We start from the raw sequence: 16,598 nt of genomic DNA on the forward strand, positions 1-16,598 counted from the left end.
CTTACAGTCAACACCATACAGGATGACCGTAAAACAAAGTTTTTGAAACTTTTTATCTACTTGAACACATAATCAGACCTCGATTCTGTGAAGATGGTATAAAAAGCCAGAACAAGAGAAAATGGAACAGATCCAAGGTAAGTCAACGAGAGGGTTTATGATGACGATGGAACACAGAGCTGAGAAGTAGACAGAGCATCACCATCCGCTGGTGATATAAGATATTCAATTCTTAGCAATGCTAACTTTTAGAAAAGGTTGTGTTTCATTAATTAAACATTCTGAAAATGTTGCATTAATAGAAGTTAAATATTGTTTGCATATTTTCGGTTCACCATTTTCTTTGTTTTCTTCTGGTCCTCCAGACCCAAACACATTTAGAAGTCATTTCAAACTGACTGAACGAATGCCTCTGAGTTTGAAAGATCTAGAGACTATTAAGACCAAGGAGTTAATAACTTTGATTGCTTCATTGGTCTTACATTTTTAAAGTGTGCATTAACGTATTATTGACGAGTTTGTGGATGACTGCAGCAAAACAGCACTAAACAACAATACAAGTCAAGTAGTCTAGCAGACACGTTTATAAATAAAACCAGCTAGACCAGATTCCAGGTCTGCTCGGAAGACGGAGCAGAGCAAATTCCCGTCAGCTCACAAAATACCAAGCTTCCTTGTTGCTTACTTCAAACGTTTTAGGAGTGTTTCTTCATAAAAAGTCTGGTTTTGTGACAGCTTTTCTGAAAATTTCCAACAAAAGTTGTGTAGCGAATTACTACATACTAGAATCAACGCTGTTTTCTATCAGTTGTTAGATTCTGAGAATGACCAAGCACATTAGCATATGAAGCTTATATCATGTATAAATATCCAGGATACTTGTATAATCGATAGATGTTCATACACTGACCTGCTTGGTCTATATTTAATCCAAAGATTAATGTTTAATTTGAGATAATTAAATTTAATAGCAAAAGTTTATTTTTGAATCAGAAGTTAGGAATCTTTGCTTTTTCAATAACCAGAAATACACACCGTTCTATGTTTCATTTCAAAGATGAGGGTCAAGTTTTTAAAGTTAAGAATTTATTACTAACACTTTAAAAAAATGACAACTTGAAATGACAATTCAGGAATGACAATTTTTTTAACAGACAATTTGATATTAAAACTTGTTTTGAAGGCAAACCTGTGACTGAATGAAAGCTGAATTGAAAATGCGAGTTTTGGATGCGTGAATGTTCTCAGAAGGTTTCTTTCAGAGAGAGAAGCGTGTTCTGGGTTGGAAATGATGGTTTTGCAGCTAACTCGGTTGTTACTTAGAGAAACAGCATCAAACACAATCTGTGTGCTACCTCGCCCAGCAAAACGACCCTCTGTGTGGATCCGGAGGTCAAGGAGGATGTTGTCAACCTCAGGGTACTCGGTCCGGTAGAGAAGACGCGAGTAACCGATCCTCTGGTCCAGAGATGTCGCAGGATACACAGTGTCGAGCGTTTGGCTTAACTCTGAAGGAGTTTTGCGTCTTACTTAACTCAAAATCTATAACTCTGAAGGAGTTTTGCGTCAGCTGGTTTATTCGAAGCTATTCTATCAGCGTGACAGAACAGCAGGTGGAGGCTCAGGATGGTGGTTGGTTCACGAACTGAAGTTACAGCTGCGGATTTTAGTTTTAACATAACCCTCAGAACACGCCCACTCTCAGCCTCAGAAAGCTTGGTCATGAGTCAAAGACATGTGATGGTGTTATCCTTACCCTGGATATCCCTTCTGAATGAGGCTGGTTACGTGCGAGATGACCTTCTGGTTTGCTGAACCCACATAACCGATTATCACAATAATCATTATTATATACCCCAAAGCATAATCATTCATTTCAGTAATTAAAATACATTTATACTGAACCAAGAGATTATTTCTGATGATTATAATAAGCAGTAATAAAGTCAAAGAGTTAATAAAAATTATTAATTAAAATTATTATTGTGATCTTGAAGTGTCCTTCAATCTGGGATGGAACGGCAGCAGATGAAGATGATATTCAGCAGCCATCATGGCTCCTGGATTATTCTGTGGAACCAAAAGTTACAGTCTGACCCAGCTTGACCCAGCTGGAAAAATGTGACCTTTGTCACAAATTAGAGGCCCTTCGTGATGCTACAGTTGCCATGATTTTATTTCTGGTTTTCTGTTCCACCAAATCCTTAAAAAAAATTGTTAAATCTTTAAAAAGATGATATTCTGAAATTCAAACAAATGGACTGGAAAAACACTGGACCATCTAATCTAGAAGAACACTGCAAGTTTATCGCTTGAACACAGATTTGAAAGACCAGAAACAAGTATTTCTTTGCTGAGTCTGGCAAATAACTGAGTATATAAAGACTCATATAAAAGGTGTGGGACATTCGTTTAATCAATTTATCTGCGGTGGTCTCTGGTAGAAATGACTGCCTTGCAAGTCGTACTTGGGGGGCAGAAACACCTGGATCAACACAAAGAGTGGCACAACACGGCAGGATTAGGAGTCTTATTTCCTGATGTTTGGACATCTTGCCTCTGATTGGCTAACAGCAACACAACTCTACCACTGACTCCATTGGCTTTGCAACGTGGACATTTTATCTCCACCAATAACACAGGCCTGGAGGAGCTTTTTGCTGTGTGGTGGAGTTGCTAATGCAAATGGTTAGCTTCTACTAGCTGAGGTGCTGGCATGATGTCCATGAATGTTAAGTGACAGTGTGACATAGATCTGTCAGGATTTTCTAATCCTAGAGATTCACCATCTATTTTATATCAGAAGCAGATAGGTGTAGGAGACTGTCCATGTTGAGCCTGCATGAAATGCGCAGAGCGACTGGTCTTTATCAGAAATAATGACAAAAAATAAAAATGTTCAGTGATCCGCATATTTAATTCTCAAAGCCTTTTAAAACTGAGTAGTCACTAAGCTTGAACTGGCAATAAAAATGCAACACAGTAATTTTAAATTTGAGTACAATAAATAAATACAAATATGCAGACTAAAAACCGTAACGTGCACAAATGCTTACAGTAAACACTTGTTTAAGATGAAGTTGGGTGTGTTTGAAGTGTACCTAAACATAAAATGAGACGTAATTAGAGAACTTAAAAGGTGCAAATTCAGTATTTTGCAGCTGCTTACGACTTGAGCATTTACTTCCTCTCAATGTCAACTAAACAGTAAGCCCAAACTGAACTCTCAACTCTCAGTTTCAGAGTCAGGTTTAGGTTATTTAATGAGTCATTCTCAGCTTTTCTTATTCATTTGCATTCATAAGTCTCTTCATGTTGATGCTGAGTGTTGTGAGGTAGTTCAAGGGTTCAGTCTAAAAATGCAACACTATTTTGGTTCTCTCGCTGTTATCCATCAGACCTTCTGTCTCCCTGTGCAAAAAATAGCTTTGCAAGTTCCCCAAAACGTTCTTGAGTGTCAGTCATTTCAAACTTCAAGGGCAGATCTCCAACTGATGGAGCGCTTCTCAGCTTCCCACTTTCTTTCATGAAAAACACTGAGTTGAGAATATAATAAGACTGAATAAAAATAAGACGTTTAATTATCTGGTACTGAAATGTTTTCTTTGGTTTTCAGAGCAACCAGAGGTCAGAATCACACTCATTGGTGGAAGATGGGCAGGCAAGAGCTTGTCTGCTAATACCCTTCTGAGGAAGGAGCGGTTTGTGTGGGGCCGAACTAGAACAACTAAGGCTGAAGTCAGGCATGAAGTGGTGGAGGGCAGGAAGCTGACGGTGGTGGACACTCCAGGTTGGAGCAGCTCACTCTCCATCACTGAGATCCCAGAGGGGGACAAACGAAGGTTCAAACTCAACGCATCCAAGTGTCCTCCTGGCCCCAATGTTTTCCTCCTTGTCCTCCCCATTGACTCGGCCTTCTCCGTGGAGCAAAAGACCACTGTGGAGGAGCACATGAAGCTGTTAGGAGAGAGTGTTTGGAGATTCACCTTGGTGCTGTTCACCTGTGGGGATTATCTTGGGGACAAATCGATAGAAAAACACATCGAGAGCGAGGGGGAGGCCCTCAGGTGGGTGATAGAGAAGTGTGACAACAGGTACCATGTGTTTAGTAACAAAGACAAAGACAATCCATCTCAGGTCTCGCAGCTGCTGGAGAAAGTAGACAAGATGATGTCCAACAATGGTGCGAGTTACTACAGAGTGGAAGAACAGGCGTTTCAGATCATCACTGAGAAGGAGCAAGAGGTCGCTCAAAGGGCGAAGGAGAGGCAGAAGAGGGCTCAGGAACAGAGACAGCTGAAGATGTCAGGTGAAAATGGTCACATTTTATTACACTTGAAAATTTAAAGGACATGTCATCTTCTTACCAAAAAATGTGTTTTTAATGTTTTAGTACTTGAATGCAGGATCAGGTTTGTTGTTGTGAAAAAAAACAAGAAACACTTTTAGCCAGAAAATAACCAAGATGGACAGATGGTCCACAAACCCGCCATTACTGAGCACCAGTTCACCGTGTCAACAGCGGATCTTCCAAAATGAAAATGTTATAGTCAACAGATAAACTAGAACTTAGCAACTATCATAAACCAGTGTCACCGCTGGTAATCATAAGTATGAAAGCCCACTGCCACCACTCAGATTAAAAATAAACACATCTGATAATTACGAGATAGCTAAATCACTATTATAAGGTTTTTTAATCTGATTGGCAGGAATGGGCTTCCATACATTATTGGCACTTTCACTGTTTAAAAAAAGAGAACTAAGACATTTTCTTTTATCGTAATACCAGACCTTTACTGCAGATGTCTCTGTTATTTACTTATGAGTCACGGCATGCTCTGATAGTTGTTTAGGATGAGTGAATCACTGTTTCACCTCAAATGCCCCAACCTAAGCCAAAAGTACCAGAGTGGATCTCACAAACTGGTTTCAGTCATTGTTGATTTCATTTAAAAATAAAGAATTATTCATGTTCATTATTTCTGGCGAATGCCCAATTAGAATTCAAAGGTTTTTAGAAATGTAGTTTCTGAAGTTTTTCTTTCATAAAGGAACAAGCTCTAATTAAAATCAATAGCTTTTTCTGCACAGGGGTGATTTGGATGCAGTTTGTAATTTGGCTAGGTGCTTCCTCTCTTGCTGTGTTCTTCCATGTTAATGTAGAACAATTGCATGAGGACATCTTCTGAATTTCAAAAATGTAGCCAGAGCATTTTTCCCAATATCAACCAAAGTCTGTGAGCATCATTTAAATAGCTGAACTGGTCTCAAATAAAAATACAATTTGTAGATTAATCTGGATGTAAAAAATAACAATTATAAAACATGTATGATTTTAGAGGAGCAATAATCAAAAATCCTTAAGGCATTTTTTCAAATGGTGATTTTTTTTCCTTCTGTAGTTAACAGTTCCTTTTGTCTCATAACAGGGGAGAAAAGACATATCACAACCCTCAGGTTGATTCTGTTGGGAAGCAGAAGTGTTGGGAAAACCTCAGTAGGGAACACCATCTTAGGCTTCAAAGGAAAAGAAGATGGAAAGCGAACAGCCCAGTCAGCGGTTCGGAGAGGTTTTGTGGATGAAACTGAAGTAACTCTTGTTGACACTCCCGGTTGGTGGAAGGGCTTCCCTGTGTTTGACACTCCAGAAGCAATCAAGGAGGAAATCATGCGCAACATGTTTCTGTGCTCCCCTGGACCCCACATCTTCCTTCTGGTTATCGATGCTGATATGTCCTTTAATGCCAGAAACCTGGACGCAATCACAACCCACGTGGAGCTACTTGGAGAGGGAGTGTGGAAACACACTTTCATAGTTTTTACCAAAGGAGACTGGCTGGGAGCAAAACCCATAGAGGAGTGCATTGAAGGAGAGGGGGAAGCCCTACAGACCCTAGTGGAACAATGTGGGAACAGATATCACATCATTAACAACAAGAATGCAAAGGATGGAGCACAAGTCACTGAGTTACTGGAGAAGCTAACGGAGATTGTGGTGGGAGAAGACTGGGAGCATTTTGTTCCGGATGAGAGGATACTCATTACCATAGAAAAGAGACGGAGAATAGTGGAGGAAGCTGCAGAGCTGAGGAAGGAGAGGGTGAAGGCCAGGAGGAAGTCTCTCACAGGTACTTTTAAGAGCCATTCAGTAGCAGGAAATTAACTTGCAGTATCAGTGACGCATCAGACTCTCACAGGGACAGAAGTTCATCTTTTGGTTGGATTGTTGTAGAATTTCCTAAAAGTTTCAGTGTCTGACCCACCAATGCTATTATTAAGTAGCCATTACTATCATCCATTGTAAATAACGCTTTGAGCAACCTCCGTTGGGAGAAGTAGATAATAATGCTGGTCAGATTGATGAGCTAACAGCTAGTTACAGCGGGACAAGTTACAAAGTGAATTGTTGTCCTATAAAAAAACTCAAATGTCAAAAATATTGTTCAATGCAAACATATTTTCATTAACCCATTTCTTGTCATGCAAAATTATTTATATAGAAATAGTGTTTGTGTCTAATAGTAGATTAGGATATTTTCTGCCAGAATGATCCTGTAATGTGAAATTGACACCAGGGCACCAGCCTATACTTTTTAATACAATAATTTGTAATTCGGTCAATGGTCTACCTCTTTAACAGGATTGGTACTAAAAACCTCCATCCATCCATCCATCCATTTTCATCCACTTATCCGGAGTCGGGTCACGGGGGCAGCAGCCTAAGGCGAGAGGCCCAGACTTCCCTCTCCCCAGCCACTTGGGGCAGCTCCTCCGGGGGAATCCCAAGGAGTTCCCTGGCCAGGTGAGAGACACAGTCCCTCCACCGTAACCTGGGTCTATATTTAGGTATCCTCCCAGTTGGACGTGCCTGGAAAACCTCACCAGGGAGATGTCCAGGAGGCATCCTGACCAGATGCCCGAGCTACCTCAACTGGCTCCTCTCGATGTGGAGGAGCAGCGGGTCTACTCTGAGCCCCTCCCGAATGACCGAGCTCTTCACCCTATCTCTAAGGGAGAGCCCAGCCACTCTTCGGAGAAAACTCATTTTGGCCGCTTGTATCCGTGATCTCGTTCTTTTGGTCACTACACAAAGCTCGTGACCATAGGTGAGGGTAGGAACGCAGATCGACCGGTAAATCGAGAGCTTCGCCTTCTGACTCAGCTCTCTCTTCACCACGACAGACCGGTACAACGCCCGCATCACTGCAGATGCAGCACCAATCCGCCTATCGATGTCACGCTCCAGTTTTACCTCACTCGTGAACAAGACCCCGAGATACTTAAACTCCTCCACTTGGGGCAGGACCTCATCCCTGACCCGGAGAAGGCATTCTACCCTTTTCCGAATCAAGACCATGGTCTCAGATTTAGAGGAGCTGATTCTCATCCCAGCTGCTTCACACTAGGCTGTGAACCACTCCAGCGAAAGCTGAAGATCACGTTCTGATGAAGCCAACAGGACCACATCATCTGCAAAAAGCAGAGACCTGATCCTCAGGCCACCAAAACGGATGCCCTCCACACCTTGGCTGCATCTAGAAGTCCTGTCCATAAAGGTTATGAACAGAATCGGTGACAAAGGGCAGCCTTGGCTGAGTCCAACTCTCACTGGGAATGAGCCAGACTTACTACCGGCAATGCGGACCAAGCTCTAACACCGGTCATACAGGGACCTAACAGCCCGTATCAGCGGGCCTGGTACCCCATACTCCCAGAGTACCCCCCACAGGGCCCCCCGAGGGACGCGGTCAAACGCCTTCTCCAAATCCACAAAACACATGTAGACTGGTTGGCCAAATTCCCACACACCCTCCAGGATCCCACTAAGGGTATAGAGCCGGTCCAGTGCTCCCCTGGACCGGAGTCCACCCCTGCTCGGCGCCTCTCAGTGGGAGCAACTCCAGAGTGGTAGAAAGACCAACCCCTCTCAAGGAAACTGGTTCCAGAGCCAAAGCCATGCGCTGAGGTGAGTCCGACTATATCAAGTCGGAACCTCTCAACCTCACACACCAACTCAGGCTCCTTACCCACCAGAGAGGTGACATTCCATGTGCCAAGAGCCAGCTTCTGTAGCCGAGGATCAGACTGCCAAGGTCCCCGCCCTCGACTACCACCCGTCACACACTGCACCCGACCCCTTTGGCCCCTCCCACGAGTGGTGAGCCCATGGCAAAGGGGACACACATTTCCTCTTCGGGCTGTGCCCGGCCGGGCTCCATGGGTGAAAGCCCGGCCACCAGGTGCTCACCAACGTGCCCCACCTCCAGGCTTGGCTTTAGAGGGGGGCCCCGGTGACCCACGTCTGGTACAGGGAACACAGTTTCCATTTATATAATTCATCTTAAGAGGTCTTCGGGCTGCTCTTTGTCTGATCCCTCACCTAGGACCAGTTTGCCATGGGTGACCCTACCAGAGGCAGAAAGCCTCAGACAACTTAGCTCCTAGGATCATTGAGACACTCAAATCCCTCCACCACGGTAAGGTGGCAGCCCAGGGAGAGGCTAAACCTAAAAACCTGTTGTAGTAAATTAAAGTGTTTTTTTGCATTCTGGTGAAGAACCCAAGTACTGCAGGTGGCTAGTGCTAGCTTTACTGGTTTGTATTGTTGTTTTATTTTACACTTTAGAAAATCATAACTATGGGATAAACATTACAAAATCTAATCTAAAGAGACAATGTGCAGTTTTTTTTCCATTAATCTCTGGAAATATCAAAATGTTATTGAAAATGAATTAAATGATGCTCAGTTGTTGAAAAATATTGGTAGCTTTGTAAATTAAACCATAAAAACCAGGCCTAAAATACATGGGAGCAGGTCTAAGCCCCAATCCTAATACTCGCTCTTCCACAGTGGTGATAGTGCATTGGGTGTCCCGATCCTCAAGTGCAGAAGTTGACCACGCCCGCATCGATGCAGACTTGGGTGAAGGGTACTACCCACAATCTATTGCTGTGGGAGAAAAGGCTCAAGTGTCTTTTCTGAAAATATGTATTTTCTAATGAAAGTACCATACCATACCATACCATACCATACCATACCATACCATACCATACCATACCATACCATACCATAGCAATTTATTTATAAAGCACCATTTCAAAATAGCATGACAGCTAATCAAAGTGCTGTACATAAAAGAGCCAAATGCTTGAACAATTCAACAAAACACAATGAAAGCAGGTAAAATACATAAAAACGTAGCATAAATAATCAAGGATAAAAATTCCTACTAAAAACAATAGAATAAGAGAAGAGTTAACAGCACCACCAAAAAAAAAAATTATGCGATGAATGACAAAAACTATTTGAAATGGCACAAATAAAACCAAAAAAGCTACAAGATGGTGTGAGGTGTTAAAAGTGAGCTACAGAATCGTAAAAACTAAACTAAGAAAAGTAAACCCGGTGCTGGATTTTCATGTAAAGTGTCATGGACGGAAGGCAATACTGAAAAAGTGTGTTTTAAGGGCTGACTTGAATCTGCTGACAGAGGGAGCCAAACGCACATGGGGGGGGGGGGGGGGGGGGGGGCGGGGGGGCAGAGTGTTCAAGAGTTTTGGGGCTGCATGAGAGAAGGCATGCTCCTCCCGTGATTTGTACCAAACCTTCAGAACAACAAGCAGCAGATGATCTGCTGAACGAAGGGCACGAGTGGGAACATACGGAGTCAGCAGGTCCATCAGACAGGATGGGGATGGGCAATACAAAGCCTTGTATACATATAACAAGATCTTGAAATGAATTCTAAGTTTGACTGGGAACCAGTGTAAATCTGCAAGGATAGGTGGGATGTGTATGCATCTGTCTGTGTTGGTTAAAAATCTGGCCGCAGCATTTTGTACCTTCTGCAGTCTACTTGGGGCTGAAGCATTAATCCCAATCAGGACAGAGTTCGTATAATCCAGACGTGAAGTAATGAAAGCATGAATGGCTGACTCAAGATGCGGGCGTTTGAGGATTGATTTAAGATGTGTGATGCGGCGGAGTTGGAAAAAGCAGGACTTGACAGTAGTGTTGACTTTTGAAGTAATTGAAAGGTCAGAGTCCAGTTTCACACCTAGGCTAGTGGCACATGATTTGGGATTGAGTGAGGGGAGAGTTGGGACACCTAAAGCACCATTCATGTAGGTGGGGCTAAAAAGTATGGCATCTGTTTTGCTGTCATTTAACCGTAGACAGTTTTGAGAAAGCCAGGATTTGACCTGAGAGAGGCATTCTGACAATGGAGAAAATGAGTGCTGTTGGCTGATTTGAAGGTAGATCTGGCAATCATCTGCATAAAAGTGGTAGTTAACCCAGAGACTTGCTAAAATCTTACCAAGTGGTAGCATGTAAATTGAAAAGAGGAGAAGACCTAGGATGGAGCCCTGCGGCACTCCCCATGGAAGTGGGGCATTGGGAGAAGAGCAGTCTTCAATATGAACACTAAAACACCAATCATTAAGGTATGACTTAAACCATTCGAGGGCAGTACCGGTCACACCCACCCAAAATGCAAGCCTGTGAAGTAGGATGGTGTGGTCCACAGTGTTGAATGCTGCGGTCAGGTCGAGTAACAGTAACAGCACATGGGAGCCGGAGTCAGTTAGAATCAGGATATCATTGAGGACCTGAATGTGTGCAGACTCTGTGCTGTAATTACATCTAAAGCCTGACTGGAATGGGTCAAGAAGCCAATTGTCATTTAGGTGAGAACTGAGTTGCGTGAGAGCCAGTTTCTCAATAACTTTTGAGATGAATGGGAGTTTTGAGATTGGGCGATAATTGGCACAGTCAGACTGGTCAAGGCCTGGTTTCTTTATTAGCAGCTGAACAACTGCATTTTTAAAAGCAGCTAGACACACCAGAGGAGAAGCTGGAACTAACAATATCCAAGACAGCAGGGACCACCACTGGAAGGACATCACGCAGCAGTCTTGGAGGAAGGCTGTCCTCTGGAGAGCCCGAGGGCTTCATAGCAAAAAATTAAGTCAACCAGAGCAGAGAGTGTCACATGAGTAAAACAAGAAAATGAGGGCGGACAGTGAGGTTGCACACAGGTGATCCGGCCTGAGTAAGTACCCCCAAATTCCACTACCTCCGCTCCGACACGAACGCCGGAGCAAAATCGGTCCCGTTGTAGTCAATCAGAGCAATTCCACTACTGCGGCCGTGCTCCGGCAGTGCGGCGCTGTGCGCCGCCCTCTGCTCCTGCATCCGGCAAAAATAGAATCGATCCTTTAGATCCAAACACCCGTTGTGTGGGAGAAGCATCGGCATGAACTGTTTAATCTGCCCATCATTTGTGTTGAGAGATCAGCAGTGTTTGGATCAACAAAGTGTGACTACTTTGATAGTAGAAACTGTATTTATGGCTTACTTTTGTGCATTTAAACTTCAGCCGCCACTGATAGTTGTTAAAAGTTGTTAAACCTGTGCATATGAAACAAAAAACGCCTTTTGTTTATCGATCTATTGTGGAAAACGGAAGTTGTGCTTGCTCCTTTTCCTGTTGGGCAATGGTGATTTCTGTCCATTGACTGCGGAGGTGCTCCGGCGTCCGGCGAAAATAAGCTGTTCTAATTTCCTGGATTTTATGCAGGAAAAAAATTTGAAACACATTGCAAAGAGACCATGTAGAGGGAGACGAGTTAGAAGAGTCTCTAAGGGATAGTACAGAGGTGAGGACACTGTACAGTTTATTTTGGTCGTTGTCATGCCCAGTGATTACCTCTGTAAAATATATTTTCTAGCTGTGCGGACAGCTTTCTGATAGAGGGTCAGAGAATCCTTGAATAACTGGTATGATATTTGTAGCTTGTCCTTCCGCCACCGGCGTTCGCAGGACCTATATTGGCGACTTAGGGCACGAGTCTCCTCATTGAGCCAAGGGTCTGCCACAGTTTTTTATGCCTGGATTTTAGAGGAGCGACTGCATTCAAAACAGCTGAGCAGGTAGAGTTGAAAGAGGTCAGCAGCTCATCAACTCCTACACAGGTGGAATCAGGTTGGGAAGTGGATAGAGTCGCAGCTAGGCTAGATGCTAATAGATTGGTGGTGGAAGGGGAAATTATTCTTGTAAGGTGTTGATTATGCTGCCTAGAGGAGGGAGGCGTCAAGCCACAGATATTAAAAATAATAGGAGAATGATCAGAGATACATGCAGAGTCAACAATCAGATCAGAGACACAGATACCAAAGGAAAAAACCAAGTCTAAAATATGCAAGCTTGAGTGGGTGACTGGACCTGTTGCTGGAGACCAAAAGAATCTAAAACGTCTAAAAAGCCACCAACAAGAGGTTTGACGGGACAGCAAACATGAGTATTAAAATCACCAAGAATAATCCCATTTCTCCCCCATTTTGGAAGAAAGTCTGTTAAAAGATCAGAAAACTCCGATAAAATATTCGAATTGTACTTAGGCGGGCGATAGCAGAGAATAAACAGCAGCGGAGGAATAAAGTCCACCTCAAAATCCATGAACTCAAAGCTGGTAGGAGTCACCGGTATAGTAAGTTTTTTAGGATGGATGGAGGAACTGAACATGGTTAGTAATCCACCACCACGACCAGTGAGCCTGGGCTCATACAGAACCTTACAGTCTGAGGAACAGAGCTCTGACAGTACAGCTGACTCACCAGGAAGAACCCAGGTCTCATTCATGCAGAATGATGTCACCTCGTAATGGGAAAAATAATCCCGTAAAATGAGGGTTTTATTCCCAATTAACCGGACGTTTAGGAGCAGTGAAAGACCCAAATCAGCTGACCGTGGTGACTGGGCCGCTTGGGCCACCGTAGGATAGCAGAGGTTAGCTTGGTTGACGCCCCGGTGAATCCACTGGTTGGTGGTTGAGGCATTCCAACGACCGGATTCCCCAGAGAATCTTTGACAAAGCGATGGAATGCAGAAGGTCCGATGACTTCCATGTATCAACTCTGGTAGCAGGTGAGGATTACATCCCATGCACGAAAAGCCAGAGGAGGCTCTGAGCCACACTTTCGAGCTCCCGCCACTTCTGTGGCGTTTCCTAGGTAACCACGCCGGGCGGGGAGAGTGAAGCAGCAGAGTGCTGAAGAGCGTAGGGTGCAGTGCGAGTATTGTTATTGAGCCTTTGTCTCTGGACGACGCCATGTTAGATGCCATGTTTCCTTCTACGGGGGCCTGTGAGGACAAAACACATTTACTGATTTGTAACAAATGGTTACAAGCGTTGTTGTTTTACACATTTACCGCTCCGCTTGTTACGAGTGATGAAAGGGAGTCTGATGGGCTTGTTATTTTGCTGGAGGTTTCTCTCCCAGGGATTTTTTTTTTTAACCGTGTCCTGTCTGGCTGTGAAGCAAGCAGAATTGATGTCTGAATGCTGGTAACACGCCTTACAGATTTACTCTCAGGTGGAGCATCAAAGCGTCTGCTTTTAATGTCACGCCTGATACTTAAAACTTTATTGTTATTGTTGTTGAATGGTTTGTAATTCCAACCAGACACGGAGACAGAGGTGAAAGACTCCCAGGGATTTTTGACCCTAATGGGCATCCGTTGGTAAGGTCTTACTCAAACACATGAATACCACGTGCATGCAATGATTTAGTTATGTACTGCCCCCATCTCCAGGAAATGTACACATTGTCACTTTAAAGAGTAACTAAACCCCAAAATAACCTATTTTGGCTTATAAACTGTATAATTGGGCCTTTACAAATGTGATCTTTCTGTTTCTGTGCATTTTTTTACGTTTGTGTAAACTTGATTAACTCTAGAATCTAGGTCTAAAAACGTCTTAGTGCTGCCCCCTGTGGCAGAACAGCAGCTAGTGCATTTTAAACTTGTGATTGACTGGGGCTGGAACAATTTCACGTCATCGGTACAGTCTCCTCCCATGCCCCCTCCCTCCCAGGAAGGAAATTCCCCACACCTAGCCATGCCTCCTAGCAACGCCCACTTTCGTAGCATTTTTCAAATCTTGAGTAGGGGTGGAGTTACATTTTCTGATGGTGTGCAGTCCCTCTTTAAAGGGCAAATCACCCCCTACCAGAGTCTTACTCCACTCACACTTCCTGTATGAAAACTGCAACAAATGCTGTTGCCTAGCAGACCGAGAGGGCAAAACTGCTAACAAATACACAGACACACACAGGCTCACTACGACATTGTGACATCATAATGTACCAGCTAACGTCATAGTGTACCTCTTGGCCAATAGCGATGGCAGATTAAATTTAAACGCAGTGCACAGTTTTTACCGTTCCGTTTTAGGCAAAAATTTCACATTTTAACTAAGATGCACTAAAGTGCAAAATCATTGTGTACACATGTTTACAGCACGATTAGACACTCATTCATATAGTTTATCAGCAAAAAATGTTGATTTGGGGGTGACTTGCTCTTTAACCTTATTGTTCTCCCCTCAGGACAAAGGAACAAGTTGAATGAGTTGAGGATTTTGATGCTTGGGCAGAAAACTTCTGGGAAGACAACAACCAAAAACACAATCCTGCGTAGAGAGGTGTTCCCCACCTGCAAGGATGAGCGTTGCAGAGTAGAGAAGGATGTGGTCATTGGTCGACGGGTGATTGTAACTGACACCCCAGGCTGGTGGCAGGAGCCGTCCGACTGCACAGAAGAGATGGACAGAGAAATAGTTCGAGGTGTGACTCTGAGCCCGTTGGGGTTCCATGCTGTTTTGTTGGTCATTCCCTTGAACCTCTCATTTGGCGAGCGGCATCGAGTCACCGTGGATGACCACATGAACCTTTTTGTTCCTGGTGTCTGGAAACATACGATGGTTCTGACAACCCAATAGAGGAGCATATAGAGAGGGAGCATCCTGCTCTGCGCTGGCTGGTAGAAAAGTGTAATAACAAGTACCACACCATGAACAATGGGAAGAAAGGTGATCTGAGTCAGGTCACAGAGCTGTTTGAGAAGATTGAGGAAATGGCAGCAGAAAACAGAGGCAGGCTTTTCCAACCTGACATGAAGGAGATTCAGCAAAACATCTTTGAGAAGTTCAGTAAACGGCAGCTGAAACAGGTGCTGAAGCTCCAGCTGGAGAAGGAGTACAAGAGGAGGGAGCTGGAGCTCGTGAACAGCTTTAAGGAAACCCTCCAGGGGCTGCAAGCTGACATCAGGAGGGGTTCAAAAACCAAACCCCTCAGTAAGTATTAAACAAGGAGCTCATCAACTCACCATAAAGGGCATTAAATGGATAAAATGTTTTTACTATGTCTGATAGTTGGTGATAAGACCATCAGAAAGAAGAAACATGAAAAGGAGGAAAACTTAGATGCAAAAATCAGTGAGGAAATTGAAAAGCTGGACAAGGTCATAAGATCTACAGATACTTACAGCAGCATGGACTTCGTGACTGATTGTAAGTATTGAATGATTTCACCAACCCGTAGCATTCACAGTTATGTGAACAATTAACAGATTTTAAATACTTTTGCTTCCTTTCCAGTCAAAAAGGAAAGTACTACACCATCCATCTTTCAGTTTTATCCTAAACAAACACAACCAGCCAGCGGTTTCCACAAAGTTCTGGGTTGGCTGTCCCAACTGAAGGTCAGCACAAACACAAACAACCAGCTGACCCTCAACTTCTCTGAGACAACTGGGTATGGGTCTGTGCTGCATGCATTTGACCCATACCCAGATCCAAACTCAAGTTTCTCTCATTGCAGCTAATTCACAACAAAAAGGCTGTATGCGCTCGTGTGCGCGCACACACGCACACACACACACACACACACACACACACACACACACACACACACACACACACACACACACACACATACAGAGTAGACCAAGCTGATGAAGGATGCCCACCAGACTCTGGTTGTTTCATTCATGTAGAACAACATCATTATACAATAATGAATAAGAAGTAAACAGTAGAAACAGAAAAGGATTTTTCTGGTTTCTGCTTTAGAAGGGGACCCATCATTTTTAGATTTGTATTAATTTTCTGATTAGGATGGATTTAGCAAGACAATACAATAAGATCTGTTTTAAATGTAACATAATGTATGATGAACATGACTCTCTTTTCTGTTTTGAATGATTGTAATATGAAGGTTTCATTATCATTGTACATGTGGAATGTAGAAGGAATACTGCACTTAGCAACAGGAATAGAAAAATCTAAATATGGCAAATTTTTCTTCATTTTCAAAAGAAAAGAAACCAAACATAATAGAAATTAAATCTACACTCATAGATCTACAACATGATCATTTTTAAGTAAGCAAATTTTAGTTTTTTTACGACATCAAAAAGAAATAATTGTAATGGAAAACCAGTTTTCCCGATCTAAACCAGACATCAGCAGATTCCTCAAAACAAGTGTTTTTGATCATTTGTACTTATAAATTATCGGAAACTGTATCTTGTGGGTTATTGTTTTAAAAATGTTATTGTCTGAAATAAACAAAAGTAAAATGTGTGTGTGTGTTTTGTGTGGTTCACTGGTTCATGTAACTAGCACAATTATAATAATTTGTAATAACATTTTGGATGGATAACTGAACGTGTTCATTTTATTCCTTTCTTTTATTGACTTTTCTTCAACAGAATCTTTGCAATCAAATGTTTTGATGCTAGGAATAA

General features: G+C 42.9%; 1 pseudogene; it reads left to right on the forward strand.

Annotated features, from left to right (window-relative positions):
* Nucleotides 1–121: 121 nt before the first annotated feature.
* Nucleotides 122–15,718, forward strand: LOC139071406 (GTPase IMAP family member 8-like; annotated as a pseudogene).
* Nucleotides 15,719–16,598: the final 880 nt, after the last annotated feature.

Source organism: Nothobranchius furzeri, chromosome 8 (genome assembly GCF_043380555.1).
Source record: "Nothobranchius furzeri strain GRZ-AD chromosome 8, NfurGRZ-RIMD1, whole genome shotgun sequence".
NCBI classification, from domain to species: Eukaryota; Metazoa; Chordata; class Actinopteri; order Cyprinodontiformes; family Nothobranchiidae; genus Nothobranchius; species Nothobranchius furzeri.